We start from the raw sequence: 16,694 nt of genomic DNA, 5'->3' as shown, positions 1-16,694 counted from the left end.
TATAAAAAGCTATACATTTTGCCTCTTAATTTCTGGCATTACTGGAGGGGATGACAGCTATTTATATCCAGGGGGGCTTTGTTTAAATCRCACTGAAATCAACAGGAGTGCTTTCAGTGTATTTTGGAGAAGGACCAGAATTTTAATCTAGCTTTAAAGACTTATAAGGAGTCTGCCAGTTCAGATAAACTGTTGGTAACGAGCCAGGTTTTGGGATCCATGATTAAACTAAAACTGAGTCTTTTTTTATTTACCTTTTTCTGAGGCAAAGGTCCTTTTATGCATTGAATTTATTTGCAAAGTTTTTTTAAAAAAAGAAAAAAAAAGATTCCTCATCTTCTGCCTAATGGGTACACAAAGAATATGGACAGTACTTGCCAATCATTGCTATCAAGCTATCATATTTTAACAAAGAGACAACCAGAAGAGCCCATGAAGCTATTCAGTTTGAAATAGAAGATAAAAGAAGAATACTCTGCAGTGCTTATAGATATTTTRTTCTGATTTTCTCCATCTCTCTCTTTACTGTCTTATTTCTGACTTGTCTGTCTTGTTTTATGCAGTCCGAGCAGTAGAGGCAGCCAGTTTTAACAAACTTGTATAATTGTCTCTGTCATCATTGAAAATGTTGAATGACATTTGTCTCATTGTGTTACATAATTTGTTTTGCTGAATCTGGAGGATTAAACTGTTATGCCCCTGACGCTAGTGGGATCGTGATTTGCCTCAATGTCCTTAACAAGTCTCTCAAGTTATGCATCATTTAGGAATCAATGGTGTTGCTTGTTTGAAACCCTTACTTAGCTGAGAGTCACGTTAAAAGCTTGAAATAACTCACATGCATAAACATGATCATGCACAGTTGCAGATACTGAAAACAAAAGTTATTCTAATTAAGGCTGGCTCGTAATAATCTGTGTTCAAAATGTTATTTATTGATATTGTAATAGAAGGAAGCTGGGAAATATGACCATGATTGAATCACTCTAAAGGTTAGTAAACAATTGGAAAATGATACTCAGACACTGATTGCYTGTTGTCAAATGGAGAAAAAAAGTAAAATACATGAAATCAGAGGTCTCTCCTAAGTGTAATGCAGTTTATTCATTTCATTTAAGCCTTAGATTATAGCTCAAAATGTACTTAATGAATTGGAAAATGTCCTGAAATTAAGATGAAATTCTGAAAAGACCAGTGCAAAATGTTGCACTTAGGAAGCCAAACAGATGAWGGTGAAAATTTGACTAGACAGCATTTCAGAGGTTATACTAGACCACATCCGGAGTGTTAGTTGAGAATATGAAAGAGCTGCAAAAGAAAGGTAGATACTCTAGTATACGTTAATAGAAATTCCAGGAGRGAAGTAATTTTTTTCTTCTGTGCTGACAACGCCTTGTCAGGACAACTGCACRAACTTCTGAACACTGTAGTATAAGAAAGATATAAAAAGATTTCAGCAGGCAGCAGTAGGAATTACAAGAATTATAGGAGACATGAACTTCGAGGAAAAATTGAAAGAAAATAATAAATATTTGTTGTTAAAAAAAGATGAAGACCTGGAGACAATTGTTTTCCCTGTCAAGCAAAGGTAAGATTAGAAAAAAATCAGCTGAATAGACTCAGTTCCTAAGAAAGATTTCCTAACTCTAAGGACACATGGGAATTGGGAAAAGATTGCATACTATGAAACCCTYTTCCCAGAAGCATTCTTAGAAGAGGCTATACAAACAAGTGGTTGAGATGTCTAAATGTGTCTTACAGTAAAGAGAAACTGGACGTAGGTGGGTGTGAACTAGATGTTTTTGGATGCTTAGGGTAAGCTGTCTCCTATGCACTGGTCCGTTGTCCCATTATGGACCTTGTCAAGGGATGCTGCTTCACACAGAGGTGCAGAATAGACTGGAATCTGACCATTCAAACCAGCCTTTAGGCTTGTACAAAAAAGTCAGAGGTTTATGCTAATATTTTTGTATATGTGATGTAAGAGCAGGAGATGAGCTTCACGATTCTTTTTTTCTTATTCTGCCTTGGTTGCACTTACAGTTGGGTGTGAGCTGGAACCCCCTTTAGGTCCCTGTTAATACATATGGCAATGTAGAGAGATCAGAACTCTCCTCTCCAGCCCCCATTGAAGTCTAAAGCCTTGTTGTTGAAGTCAGGTGTTTATCTGAGTAGTGTTCTAGCAGGGAATTTTATGGGAAGATGGTTGTACACATCCTCTTCCACCAAGTATTTTCACATTTTTTTAGAGTAGCTTGGCGTATTAGTTGTCTGTCAAAGTAGGTAGGAGGAACTTTTGCCTTCTTGCTTTATCCTGAATGTATGTGTATAGGTTGGGGAGATCGATGAGGAAAGCCTCATCCTATCCTATAATGAAAATGATCAGCTGAGAACATTTAGCTTAACTTTCAAATCTATATCTAAACATGCTTGAGACATTGAAACTTTAAATTCTTTTTCTGTCTTCTCACAGAGTGTGTTTAGATTTACTCAAAAATCAGGAGACAGTCTAACATTCATTGAACTAGCCTTTTAAAATCTTATTTTTTCAGAGAACATCCATATTGTTAATATTATGAGCCAAGCTGCAATTCAGAGGGATAACGCTTCTCTGGCCCTTGTGTTCAAGGGCAACTAGGAACTGTTCGGGTTGCATTTCCCAGAGTAGATAAGCTATAGAAGCAGAGATGTTTCATTATTTGCACAAATTTCACTTTCACTTAAGTGATAATGCTGCTATTTTGTCAGATATGTGGATCAAAGACAGGCAGCATAAGGGGTTTATTTTCTAAATTTTTATAGATCTAACAGCTTTATTATCATTAGTTCTCTTAGCATGCAGATTGGGTGGACAGTATTTGTCACAGAGCCTTGTTGGGGTGTTCTAGCTTGACCCAACACTGTGAACTAGGAATGTGTTTTTTCTTTTTTCCTTTTCCTGTTTTCTTCTCATTTTGGGTTGAACTTCTATTTAGGTAATGAGCTGGAAATAACTTTTAATCCTTCCATCTTAAAACATATGACAGTAGTTTGAAGAGTGCAAATTCACTTCTCATCGTGAAGAATGCTGTAATTAGCAATAAGCTTCTGAAATTTGACAAGGCACGAAAAGGTGTCATTCAGCAAAGTGATTATAAGGAAACAAAACAGAGAAAATTAAAACCAGGATCAGTGCTACCTTAGGAACCAGGGCATTTTTCAAGGCTTTACCATTCGATAATTACACTGACGTTGTGATATAACCATYATAAGGCATCACTAAGGAAACTGGTGTAAAAGAAGTAATAAAGGGTTAAAGAAGTAGAAATCTTTAGCAATCACTTTGTATGGATATATGTAACAAATCTCATTTCAGATTAATTACTTACTTCTAAGCTCATGGTTTTCAGCTACATCAGTAGATAAGGATTTTTCTTCCAGATTCATTAAAACCATATGTCTGCCAAATTAGCTATTACAATACCATTTAGCTGAAGATATCTTTCATTTAGAGCGACATTCCTTTTATGAGGTCCTGTGTATAGGATATGTATTTTGTAATACAACAGACTATCACTATGACCCTTTTCATCTGATTGTCTCAGCTCATTCTTTGTACTTGCCAACAGAATAGATGGTCTAAGGAAATAAGAGGAAACTGTCCTAGGTTACCTTTAAACTGAGTAAAAAGAGCTATTTGCACTTACGTAAGGTGGCATATAGATACCCATTTTGCAAACAGCTGCAAGGGTTGGTATTGGTACTGAGGGTATTGCCCTTACTGTGCTTTGTCTCTTGGACACTGTCCCTGCAGATTTGCCAGTGGAAAGTATCACCAAACTAGTTTCTCTTATAATAAGAGGAAACTTCCTTGGGTTAATCTATACCATTAATGAAGGCACATAACAATTAGATCATTTTAAATGAGGTGGATTAGGTAGTTGTGTTGGTAGAACTGTATACCTGATACCTGTTAGCTGATGGGTGAAAACTAATGCTTGTTACCATCTTTAGCTGGCGGAGTCAAAAGATCTGCTAGCTAAGCTGAAAACTAAATACCTAATTCGGTATTGGTGCATGAACAGCCTTGGATCTGTGATTTGAAAATAAATTATTGATATATCAAAATAAATTATTGGTATTGTAATAACTTTTGGATGCACCTACACCAAATCTTTTCTTTTTTAGTTTGTTTTTCTAGTACTACTGCATTTTGGTGTGAATGTATATGCATGAACAGACTGGCAATTTTAGTGAAGATGAGAAGATACTTCTGTTTGGAGGCATAAACTCTCTCATTTTCTCACTCTGTCTTTCTCTTTGTTGTGCTGGTTCTGATATGTAAGTGTGTGATCAGAATAGAGCACTGTCTTATAAAAATGCATGACACAAAAGTGTATGGCTTATAGATGCTATTACATGGAAAATAATTGCACCATTAAGATATACCTCTTAAGAATTTATTTTTGGTTAAGCAGTTTTAGTAATTGGTTTTTCTTTCAACTAATAATAGGTTTGTACAAGTCAGTTTTGCTGACTAGTGCAGAAAGTTAGACACAAATAGACTTTGGGTAAAAATGATGAGCCAGAAATTCATTATGTAGATTCAGGTTATTAGAGTCAAGCTTAGTAAATTCTATAGATTTATGGATGTGACTGTAGATTTACATTCTGAAAAAGAGGATAACAAGGTCCAGAAAGCTGATGCTCTGTTGAGGCTTCAGTACCTTAAAGAATTAGCTTTGAGCTCTTATTTGAACTAATGGAATAAATTCTATGGAAGATACAGAATTTCTGCTCACAATTTTGAATTATTCTATTCATAGTAACAAAGTGATGTGCTACTAGAACAACAGAGAAAGCTAGAAAATGCTTTCAGCATATATTTTTGTTTTACTAGTACTTCCTTAGATACCTGATTTGGATAATGCACATTGTCAAAACTGGATACGTGAGATGAACATACATGTATTATTATCTGTACAGAGTCTGACACAGAACAGGATCCAAACAGACTGCACTGATACTGTTAAAGCATCTGATAGTAATGATAAAGCTTAGAATTGTAGTATTGTCTTTTTCTTTGAAATGATGAAGTTTTGAGATGCTTTTGTATAGAAAGTTGTTTTCTATTAACTGCACTATGCTCCATCTTCCTTAACATCACTCCCATGTCTTTCCAAAGTGCTAAATATCTTTGTTTCTAACAAAGTCAGGAAAGTAGACTATATTATAACACTAAATTCCATGATAGCAGATGCTATCATTTGTTAGTTAATGATTTCCTATTGATTTCCTAGGATGGCAGGTTTCTTAAAGGCTGTTCCTAATCATCTTTTGTGATTTGTGTTGACAATTCCTTTTAAAGATTCTTTTTGAAATCTGTTCTTTTATGGTGAATTCCTCTGCCAGAGGCCTGTCACTCTCCCACTGAGGTAGTTGTTGACATTTACCAAAGCACAACAATATTTAATTTAATATTTTTTTACTTTAATGGCATATTCCCAYGACAATGATTTGTCATTTCTCTCTCCCAGTATAGCTAATGACAGCTAACTTCAGAAAATCTTTTTATTCTTTAGCATTGGGTCTAATTAGTGTTACTTTATTTTAGGGCCTGATTTCCAGACCTTCGCTCATGCAGGACTGTAGAGTGAGCATGCCTGCTGAAATCAGTAAAACTAGGTGCACAGTAAGAGGTAATACTTGACATATGAGGAAGAGCTGCAGAGCTGGGCATTTAAGTTACAAGAATAATAGGACAGCCTAGGATCCCTGTGTATGTATCAATTCTGTCTTAAAAATCAGGGCTTCAGTGTGTTTTCAGTATAAGTAAATAAACACAAATTTATTTACTGCAGTGGTAGATGAGCGAAGCATTTTAAGCAGGACCTGGAGAACAGGTGAGTTAAACACGTGAGGACACTAAGACACTGAAGTGCTGTACGATGGTGCTGCAGCACTGTACAGAATKAATCTGCTGATTTCTTAGAGCTTTGATCTTGACATGACTAGATTTCTTCCTTTACATGGAAGAAAGATGGAAAAAAGTAAAATCTTAAGGCCAAGTTTATTAACGTTGTTTCTTACATGGTTACTACTGTGACTTTTTTGCACTATTATTGGAGCAAAAGCACAGACTTGTTTTTTATATGAAAACATTAAAGAAAAGAAAAGAAAAGAAAAGAAAAGAAAAGAAAAGAAAAGAAAAGAAAAGAAAAGAAAAGAAAAGAAAAAAGATTGCTTTGAGGATTACCAGTAAGGCTTATGACAGTAAGCAAACATCTTTATGTGTATGGGTACACGCACACATATGTATGTGTATATATGCATAGATATATATGCTTGTGTATATATTTGTACACACACACATGTTTGTATATGTAGGTATGTGTGTGTATGTGTGTGTATATATATATATATATATATATATATATACATATATATATATATATAAAAAATACACACATATGCAAGCACACGTTTAGAGACTTAGACTCAAAGCTCAGTGAGGGTGAGCTGCCATGGGCTTGCAAGGCTCAGTCTGCAAGGGCTGAATGGGAAGGGATTGGATGCTGGATGGGGGAAGAAAAACTATTAAAGGGAAAGTGGGAAAAGCTATTAAAGATCCACTATAACTTGCAGGAAAGTAGGGGGAGATGCTCAAAGAGACTGCTGTCGCTTCTTTCTGTCTTACATTATATTGACTTGAACAACTAACAGAAATACAAAGAGATATATTGACAGAAGTATATGATTAAAAATAACAGATCATTTGCACTCAGCAGATGAAACAAAGATGCTGGCATTAAGCTCCTCAAAACTTAAATGCCTGGAAAAGAGGGGAAGAAAAATAAACCAGAGAGAGACTTTCTAGAAAATGGGGAAAACAGAGGGACAGTTACAGATAAGAAGAAAACCTGAGAAATGCGGAAGTTATGGGGACACAGTTACTATGATGTTAGTTTCCAAAATATAAGGATGCTTGATATTAAGGAGGAGGGAGGGGGGAGGGAAAATGCAAGCATGGTGTATGTGTGAACGATGCAATGGAACTTTCTCAGTGTTTCATTTTTGAGGGAGCGCTGTTTCTGTGTGGTGACGCTTCAAGGACCCTGGTTGTAATAGCTTCTGATATAAGCAAGATACAAGAGTGGATTAGTTAAGCCATAGAGTGGCTTAACAGTATGCCCAGTTCTTAATTTCTATACCATGCTCCTCGACCTGCTGCTAGAGAGTAGTTGTTGAACCTGGAGTCTTGTATTAGAGACTCTGGTGAARTAAGTGAATTAACTGTTCTAATGAGCAATTTAGATGGCTGCAGCTTTGTGCCTTTAACTGCATAAATATACCATGATGGCATGGTACCGTTATCTCCTGATATACATTAATGTGATGAAAATGTTCTCTTGTTACTGCTCTTCTGATGAAGAGGAAGTCATGCAGTACAAAAGGGTAGGAGAAATATGTTGCTCCACAGGATTTTCTCTGAAATGCAATGGATATGCAGTGTTAGTTCAGTAAGTATATAGGGAAAAAAACAAGGTATATGGAGGGAAGTTAAATGACTAGACAACCATCGTTGAGCCAATAAAACCAGAATCARTAATAAAAACAGGAAGTAGGTAGAAAGTGTTATCCTTGTATAAACCTGTAGAGATATTTTTGGAATAGTATCTATGTCTGATTATCTTAAAAAGGAAAAAGTAATTGCAGCTGTTTAGTAATGTATAGCTAGACTCCTAAATTACATTTTACATTAAAAACACCGTATGTCAAGATCTTTTAACTGTAAGAAACTTTTTAACCTTTTAACTTTGGGTTAAAGGAATCGGTTCTRTTACTTGGAAGGATCAAATTATTCTGGGTACTTCTGGGAGGGAAAGATGATTTAAGATTCTTAGAGACAGCACAGTGGAGAACCACATTGTGACTCAGTGAACCACCCCAAGTTAATCAGTACTTTTCACTCTATGTTGTTTTTTCTTGCCTTTACACATTTCATGCTGTTCTTGAAAGAACTGACTAGCTGTCAGTACTTGGGGAAAAAAGATGGTATTTCACTGGGAGAGAAATGTATATATTCTTCTACAACTTTTTTGTATCTGTCTTTTTTAACTGTTGGGACCACCAGAAAAATGGGAAAAATGTTTCTTGTGTGGAGAAAAATGTCTTCCTGTCCCCAACAGGGAAACTTATTTGGAACAAATTTACTCATAAAATAATTTTTAAAAATTGCCATGAGCAAAAAGTACTATTAATTTTGACTAGCTTCTAGCACTAAACTGAAATAAAGCATTCTGAAATTAGGCTTAAGCCATGAGATTTTGCTCCTCTTTTCAAGGATGTTTGCTTCTGATTTCAAAGCACATGGCTCAGAAAATACAGTAAGAATGGTTGCTGCTCTGAATCTAAATTCTGGATACATCCAGCTGTTTTGGAGGTGTTTACTATTAAGAGTTTTGCTTCATTCTTTGCTCTCTTCCTCCTAGCTTTCCACACTATTCATGACTTTTTTTTCATCTGTATGTATTCCACCTATACTGACACAAGCGAGAGTTCTCATAGTATTATTAGACATAAAATTTTAAAAGAGGGGAGGGGGAATTCTCAGAAAAGCCTGTTTCTTGCGCCATCTAGTCATTTTTGTAGACCTCCTACTTTCAGTAAATTTGATAGGAGTTCAGTGACTGAATACAAACTCCACCTGAATCCAAACTCCAGTCTGTAACCRTGTAAATCATCACCTGCAGAATTTGAATGCTTCAGTTTAAACTGAGGGTAGAGGGGAARGAAAAAGAGTATTGATTTCAGAGGTACCTATATATCTTATGGGAAAAATACAGAAATGAAAATAGATAGTGATATACATTTTTCTTATTTGCATTTCAGATGGAGCTGTTTGCGAAGACAGAACAGTAAGCCTGGGACTATAGTGTTAATTTCAGAAGACTGAGACTGGCTTGAGCCAGGTATAGAATAGTTTTCAAACAATCTCAGCGGTTTATGTACAGCCTTTGGTTGCGTTTAGTTTTTACTTTTTTTTCTTTAGTTTTACCCTGGCCCTAACTCCATAGCACTGACATTAGCACTAGACCTCTTAACTCTAGTGGGTCATTAAGTTAATCTCCCCACAGTAGAAGTACAAGCAGCTCAATTCTTCAGCCAAACTGAGGCAGAAAGATTTAAATCAGAAAAAATTGGACAGATCCTTGATTCGGAACCATATATGCTCAGGGAACTATCTACTGATGTTAGACCATTTCGTAGTTTATAGGAAAGAAATCAACTATTAAGYGCTCAGGTCTTGACTAATCAAAGATTATAATAGTAAAATGACTACCTGAAATTCAAGAGGTAGCAATGGCTAAAGCGTATGTTTAAGATCAAGCGAAAGTTTGAGGAGCTTGCTATAGAATTGTACACCCTGTCATTAAGAAGTTGAGCTATGGTGAAATTGCATAAAACTTCTGTGACTTAATGTATGATAGGATTTCTTCAGTTGTCTTCAAGATCAGTACAAATACATGTAACTGTTTCAACAGATTGTAAAGTTGAGATCGTAGAAGAATAAAGTGGGCCTTGTCAGAAAATGAAGTAAATATTCTGTGGGATTTTGGACATCATAATTTTATTGCTGTTCAAAAACAGCATTAAAAGGTACAGCTTTAAACTGAAGAAATTCTTTAAAATTTGTAATTGGTACCATAATTTGGCTTGGAAATTCACTTGGTAATGCGTGCATAGGGCTTTTTCTGACTCTTAAAACTTTTGCCAGCTGTGTTTTTGTTTGTTTGTTTGCTTATATTTCTGCTTGTGGAAGGGATCTTAACTCACAAGGAATGCTTTGGAAAACCTATTCTTGGTTGTTAAATTTTAATGTATTTAAAATCCACAGGTTTTTCTAGTAACAGTAGAGCATATTAGCGAGTAGCCCATTCTTTACCAAATGTGATCATTTTGTAAAACAGTTGTGTAAGGCATGAATTCTACAACCTTTCGGCCATTTTTTCCCCTGCAAATCTATACTTCTGAGAAATGCATCTGAAATACATTGGAATATTTTTACATTCTTACACCTATTATTCTGAAGTCAGTACTAATGAGAATGAACGCCTACAAAATAACCATGAGAATAACTACAGCCCAAGATATTTTAAAGATTCCTTGTTAGGTTGCAAAATATTAAATTATTATTTCCTGCATAGCTTCCACATACAAAAATCCATTGATGATGGTAATACTATTTTACTGGGAAGTGTACAGAAAGATTAGGAAAAGTATGACCTCAAATGCTGATCTAGATGCATTAGGATCATGCAATGGATGATTTCTTAAAGAGATGTACAAGACTACTGTCCTGGTTAGACTGGAGTCAGTAATTAGGCTGTAAGGGGGAGAGGAGGCTCCTTTCTTCCTTTCTTCCTTCCTTGATGCAGAAAAAGGGTTTTGCTGTAAATAAGCAACCTGGAACAACTGCTAATGGGAGTTACGTGACTAATTTCCCCACCTGCTTTGCTGCAGATGTACTAGAAATCTTAATGCAGCTGAATAACCAATTAGAGAAAACCTTAGTGCCACAACCCAGGGACAGCTTGGGGCCAGCACTGAAGTTCACGTTTTTAATGATGCATCTGTCACTGCTGCCTCAGAGCTGCTTTCATGCTACTAATGTGATAGGAAGYGTGCTAAGGTTGTGATTGCAGTTGCTGACTAGAATGAAAATACACAATTTTATGAGGGGTAGAAAGAATATATGTATAAATGTGTCAGGCTCTGATCTTTTTTACTCTTTCAGAAATCCACGCTATTTTCACTGATGTCACTCCTCTCTCAGTACTTCTCCTGAGATAACAATTTCAGCCTCCAGGGATTATTCTTCACATAGTACCAGACTGACTGTTGACAGGAGTTTCTTTTTGAAAAGAGCTTTTCTGAAATGTAGGGATTTTACCTTTGACAAAATACAGAAGATATTCATTCATTAGTATGGTGTATGTTGAGGTATACAAGACCACAAAGAGAAGTATTCTCTCCCTGAAGAGCTTGAAGTCTAACAATTTTGCTGTTCTGATGAAAACCTTGGGCATGCTTATTTTTAGCTGCTATTCAGCAAATAAGTTGTACAGGGAACCATTTAAAGACAGAAAGCTGCAGAAATTCAAATGTGGATGTCTCAGCTACTTATGAGGTATACTCTGGTTTTTTTCTGTCATTAAAAAGCCCAAACTATCAAAACTCTTTTGTCTGGCTAGGTATCTGCTTAATGGCAGCAAATCACGTATTAATCTTCCTATTGATAAAATGAACATATTACACTTTTTGTAGTCACATTCTACAAGGCAGGTTATTCCAGGACTTCTGGGTATGCTAGTGAGGGAGTTAGAAGCGTAAATGCTGTGACTTCCCTTGAAATTTTTTGGTTGCAAAAGACGACAGCTTCAGTTTCTTTAAAAATTCATTGTTTTTTTCACATCCTCTTTTCCAGAAAATGTGACTAACTGTTTATTGGAAACATGGATCTATATTTACTACACAAGCCCATATTATTGAACATGCAAAACTTTCCTCATCTAGTTAGGCTCAGATTGTGTTTATTCAGCTCTTTGCAATTAAAATGCAGTGTGTGTCAGTATTTTGTTAACTGCAGTCATAGTTTAGCTTTGCCAGTTGCAATCCATAGTTAGCCGTATCTATGCTATGGGTGCTAGAACAGATGTTCTGGAAGTGGAGAGAAGATTCTGTACATTTTACATTTTCCCTATAAATCTCCAGCAAGTACTTGAAGTACAAGTTCTCAAGGTAGTGTTTGAGTTTTTAGATCTTTCTCTTACTAAGATACATGTCTTAAGTTTCTCTGAAAATAGTACACATAGTTGTATTTCAGGTAGCTATATTTCTGTAGGCAGAATTTGTCCCTTCCTGTCAGCAACCAACTGTTATGCTTTGTCATTCCTATGGTAAGATAGAATAGGTTTAGGTATTTGTAGAGACAGGTTGGTGCCAAAAACTGTTCCTTTCTTTGAGTAGACAAAATTTCAAATCAGGCACAAAAAATAAGCAAGGGAATAACAAGGATATAAGAAAAAGTAGATAAAAAGATTTTAAGGACACAGGTTTCCGTGTTCTTTTTTGACTAAGGTATAAGGTACAGAGCTTCTTCTTGGACAGGATTTCTTGTAGAAGGAAGAGCCACCAAAAATTAACGTTGTGGTCATATGTTACTTTCCCTTTAATTTGTTCTCTTGGGTTCTAGAGGCAGGTTTTTATTATGGGCAAGACATTTTCTATGTGGTCAAATAGATGATGAAGAATGAGGGGTTTTATTTTGTGTAGTTAAGGCTTTGCATTGCTCAAAGGACTTTGACAGATAGGAATGACATATATTTACATAGATACAGCTTCCACCTTGAGTGGCACATTCATTGGGTGCCTCTTACCTGCTGCAGTTGTGAAGAAGTGGTCTACATTCTGCTAAAAAACCTGCCTGTCTTGTGAGCCTGTACGTATCAGTGAGATGAACTGGTTTGCTCATCCTTTGAGTATTTATTTTCAAACTATCGTCTCTCTATATATTCCTCTGTACCAGAGGAAAATGTATTGCATTACTATCAGAAAAGAATCATTTATTTCTGAAAAAAAGTTTAGATTTTAATTTTTAGAGTTTAAAAAAAGGATGCTACTTCTTTTAGGGATAACATGTCTGGCAGGAGAATTACAAATGCTAGAGAGAGGTGATTTTGATATTCTTTCTTCATGAGTTTTTAAATTGTAATACTGCTTAAATATAGTCATTTAGTTTTACTTTGATTGAGGCCCAAATGATTTCTAAGACAACTTCAGAACAGGGTGTAAAAAGATCACATTTTTAGTTCAATTATAATGGACAATTTTTTATTGATAGTGCAGTAGCAGAAAYACATATAATGGCACAATTGTTAGGAATGAAACCATTGTAGGTAATTGCTCTGCGTAATCACACATTTCTTTTATGTATAAGCTGAAATGTAATTTTAAGTATATGTGTGGGGAGGGTTGTACTGTTTTGATTTTAATAGGAGCCTTCCTTAGGTGAAGGTTTCTCCTTGCCTGTGATGGCTTGCCAGACCTTCTCAGAAACTGATCTGGGCAGGAATCAACTTTACACTATGCTAATCACCATCACTAAAGCTACACGGCGAATGTGCTTGAAGAACTCACAGCTGAGTAACAGGATTAACACAACCCCTAGAGAACTTAATAGCAAATTATGTTCACTAATTGTCATTACCAGCTGTTGAAAAAGTCTGAGAATAATCAGAGTAATAAGAGGTAAATAAGACGAAGAAACAGCTAGTCCTTTCTTCTATAAGTTGATGGCAGATGTGTCAAAATTTCTGAGTTAATGCGTTCTGAATAGCCATTATCCATGAGGAGGGTAAATTAATTCCATACCTCTTTCCAAAATTAAAAAAAAAAAAAAGTGCTGAAACCGTTCACACAGATTGTTAAGCTGACTGAAGAAATAAAGGAGTGCATCTATGTTAACTGCTTCGGTCAGTGACATATTCAGGAATGAGCTGAAAAGGTATTTCTGTAATGGAAAAATGGTGGTTTTTTCATACATTGTTTTCATCTAGTTTGATATGTGTGCGTAGACGTATATGTATATTACGTAATCTATAGAACCGTTGCACTTAACACAGCAAGTAAATACAAGAAAAATTCTAYCCAATAAAATAATAAATATCCAATAATAAAATAATTCAGTGGACGAATGGAGGCTACATGAGCAGAAACAGGAACTGGGAAGGAGGGGAACATGGAACAAGCGTGGGGACAGTTGCATAATTGACTTCTCTAATGCCTACGACATTTTATATTCTCTTGAAGCACTTTTATAGTCTCGAACTGTTTTATTTTTTCAAACCATTCAAGGCATATATTATTTCTGTTTCTGTAAGTTTCTTTCTAATAATTTCTTTCCTTACAGTTTTTCACTGTTATTTTTCTATTTGTTGTCTCTGCAGTGTATCCTACTTTTATTCTCCATCTCCATTTGTGCTTGTCATTCTCAGACACAGAGGGCCTGAATAAAACTATGCTGCCAGCCCACCACTCTACATGTCACTACTGCCAAGCTCAGGGAAACATACGTTTCCAAGATTTCTAGTCCTAGCTGGTCAAAGATTAAACCTTTATTTACAGCCGTTAATTCACATCAAARGGATGCGATCAATCCAAGGAAGCAGTAATTGTCACATTTATTCAAATCTAAAAATATGACTCCTGCTTTCCCTTGATTAATTCAAGTGTCTGTTAAAGAAATTATGAAATGGCAAAAGAAAGCAAGTTTCTAACCCTGGCATGAATGCTAGTCAATATTATTTCCAAGCAGAAGCTTGCTTTGAAAGGATTGCTGTGGATCTGACCAATGCTAGTGCAGTGAGCAAGGTGGGTGAAATGCCTGAAACGGCCCGAGTGCTGCTCCGATGTCAGTGCACACGGAAAGCCAGGATCTGGGCACCGCTTCTTTGGTTTATGAGCTCTGCACCTGACTTCTCTGCAGGTGTGAATTTTCTTGCTGGTTGCCCCCCCTTAGGGCAGGCAGAAGAGCATTAAAAGCCACAGATGAGAAGAGAGTGAGCTGAGGTGGCAGCTGCCGCCTCCAGTTCTGCTACAGCCTGATCGCCTTGCTCGTGCTYGTAGATGGTTTTTTTACTTCGAGAGGCTCGATGCTGAGCTCTTCCTTTTTCTAGATAGATTGAGAGAACCCAGTGCTTTCCACGAGCGACTCTTCTTCAAAAGCTGGACATCTTGGGTGTATTTGATGGCTCTTTCTGATGCAGGTCCTCTGCCTCTATTCTGCCCTCTTTGTCCTCTCAGAGACCAGGCTGAAGGGAAGACCTGAGCCCCAGTCCTTTTTTGTGTTTGGATTCCCAGGCAGCTCCATCATGCCTGTTTGCTGCAAAGGTGCCGTAYGCCGGGCAGTTCCCTGCCGCGTGGGATTAGCGCGGGTGCTTTCTGTGTCTTTGCTCCCACTTGCTCCCTCTTTCAACTGGGATCAAGTTATAAGTTAGTAAAACTTCACTAATGACGGTTTTATGTYGATCTGGTATTAAAGTTCAGCGTAGTTTTTAGTTGGAGAATTGTTCTCATGCAGTCTGCCTGAATTTCTGCATAGGCACCACATTTCATGCAGCTCCAAGTTTCAGCAGTCACACTCAGCTTCTTGTACCACCAAGAAAAGAATTAGCCAGATTTACAACAAATGCAAATAAGTATAGTTCTGCAGGCTACAAGAAACTTGTGTTGAATTATGCTGAGGGCAGGACACGGTATTGTTCACAGTGTATCAATGGACATCAAACACTTTATGAAAACATTGTTCCAGGTMTTAGGAGATTAGTATTTATTTTAGACGTAGATAGAAACACAGGTTTTCCGTTGGGATCTTTTGCTCAATGTCTAACTACTATTTAAACTCCAATATAAGGCCCTACAAGGAAGGTAAAGATGCCTCTTGATGACTCTGTTTTGCTATTAATTCCATGCATCAAGTTGAGAAGTGAACTGAATTTTTTAAAGTAATAGCTTATTACGCTTTGTGGTTTGTTCTAGAAGTATAAATTGGAGTTCTGTTAGTGCTGTGTGGTAGGTACATGGAGGTTTCCCCTGAAGGAATTTCTATACTGGAGGGATTTAACTGAAAGCTGCTTGAAATGAGTTAAGTTGCTTGTTTATGAAACAGGACATGATCGACACTATCAGAAGCRCAGGCTGCAGTTTTGCTGTTTTTGTCTATATGAAATGCTGAGCTGAGAGATGAACAGCCTGTAGGAGAATATAGAGTGTACTGCTTGTTCTGTCTGACTGTGGAAAGTGGGCACTCTTTAGTAAATACAAACTAAAGCAAGCAATTCTACTTGGGTTTCTTTCTGCATGTTTCACTTCAGTTTAGATTTAATGAACAATGTATAAAGGTAAAATCATAGTTGGGGTACTTGTTTTAATTCAAAACAGATCTTTTGCTTATTGATATGTGTGTATGCTAGATTTTGAGTTTACAGTGTTGTAGAGTGCTGTAACTAGATTTGTGAATGGAGAAAAATCTGACAGTTGTACAGCTGTGCCAGCTTGGCAAGTAACCTCCCTTCTGGAGGCGCCTTATGTAATCCGGCTTCACGGAGTGCAGTAGTCCAGCTACCACAGATCCTCCGGGCAGAAAAGAAAAACTGCCTTAAGCTCAKCTTAGCTGGCAGATGGGATGTGCAGATCCCCTCTTCGACCTTATGATTGCTGCAGAGTTGGGCACAGACGGCTGTTCGCTGGCGCTCCAAAATCAGCCCTCCTTTTTCCCGAGTTGCTTTGCATCCCTGAAACATGGGCTGTGCGAGAACTGGTGCTTTCCTGCCAAATGAGAATTCTTCTAATCTTGTGAAGGGTGTAGAAATGTGCTTTAAGCTGATTTGTACTGGCAGTATGCTCAAAACAGATGGAATACATCAGTGTCTTGACATAAAACTTCTTAATGAGCATTGCCAACCAAGGAAACTTCTGACAGAAAATGCTGCAGATCCTGTGGCTGCACAGAACGGTACCTAAGTGAGCCACGGCTGTGCAGGGAGGAGGACTTTTTTTCCTCTGATCTCTTTTCAGCTATTGCAAAAGCTGGACATAGCTTTCCTCTTTTACTCTGGGATTTATTGCAGAAACTGTGGTTGCACAAGCATATC

The 16,694-nt window shown here is 36.9% G+C and overlaps 1 protein-coding gene across 1 annotated transcript in view; it reads left to right on the top strand.

Annotated features, from left to right (window-relative positions):
• HIPK3 (homeodomain interacting protein kinase 3) overlaps window positions 1–3,735 on the top strand; it is a 413,563-nt gene extending 409,828 nt beyond the window's left edge. Inside the window, exon 17 of the transcript XR_014895323.1 lies at window positions 3,722–3,735. The gene's annotated coding sequence lies outside the window, so the exon portion shown is untranslated. The remainder of the gene's footprint in view (window positions 1–3,721) is intronic.
• Window positions 3,736–16,694: the final 12,959 nt, after the last annotated feature.

Source organism: Rhea americana, unplaced genomic scaffold (genome assembly GCF_003343005.1).
Source record: "Rhea americana isolate MKP2758 unplaced genomic scaffold, rheAme1 scaffold_17, whole genome shotgun sequence".
NCBI lineage: Eukaryota > Metazoa > Chordata > Aves > Rheiformes > Rheidae > Rhea > Rhea americana.
The sequence above is the reverse complement of the archived record's forward strand: the minus strand, read 5'-3'. Positions and strand labels throughout refer to the sequence as shown.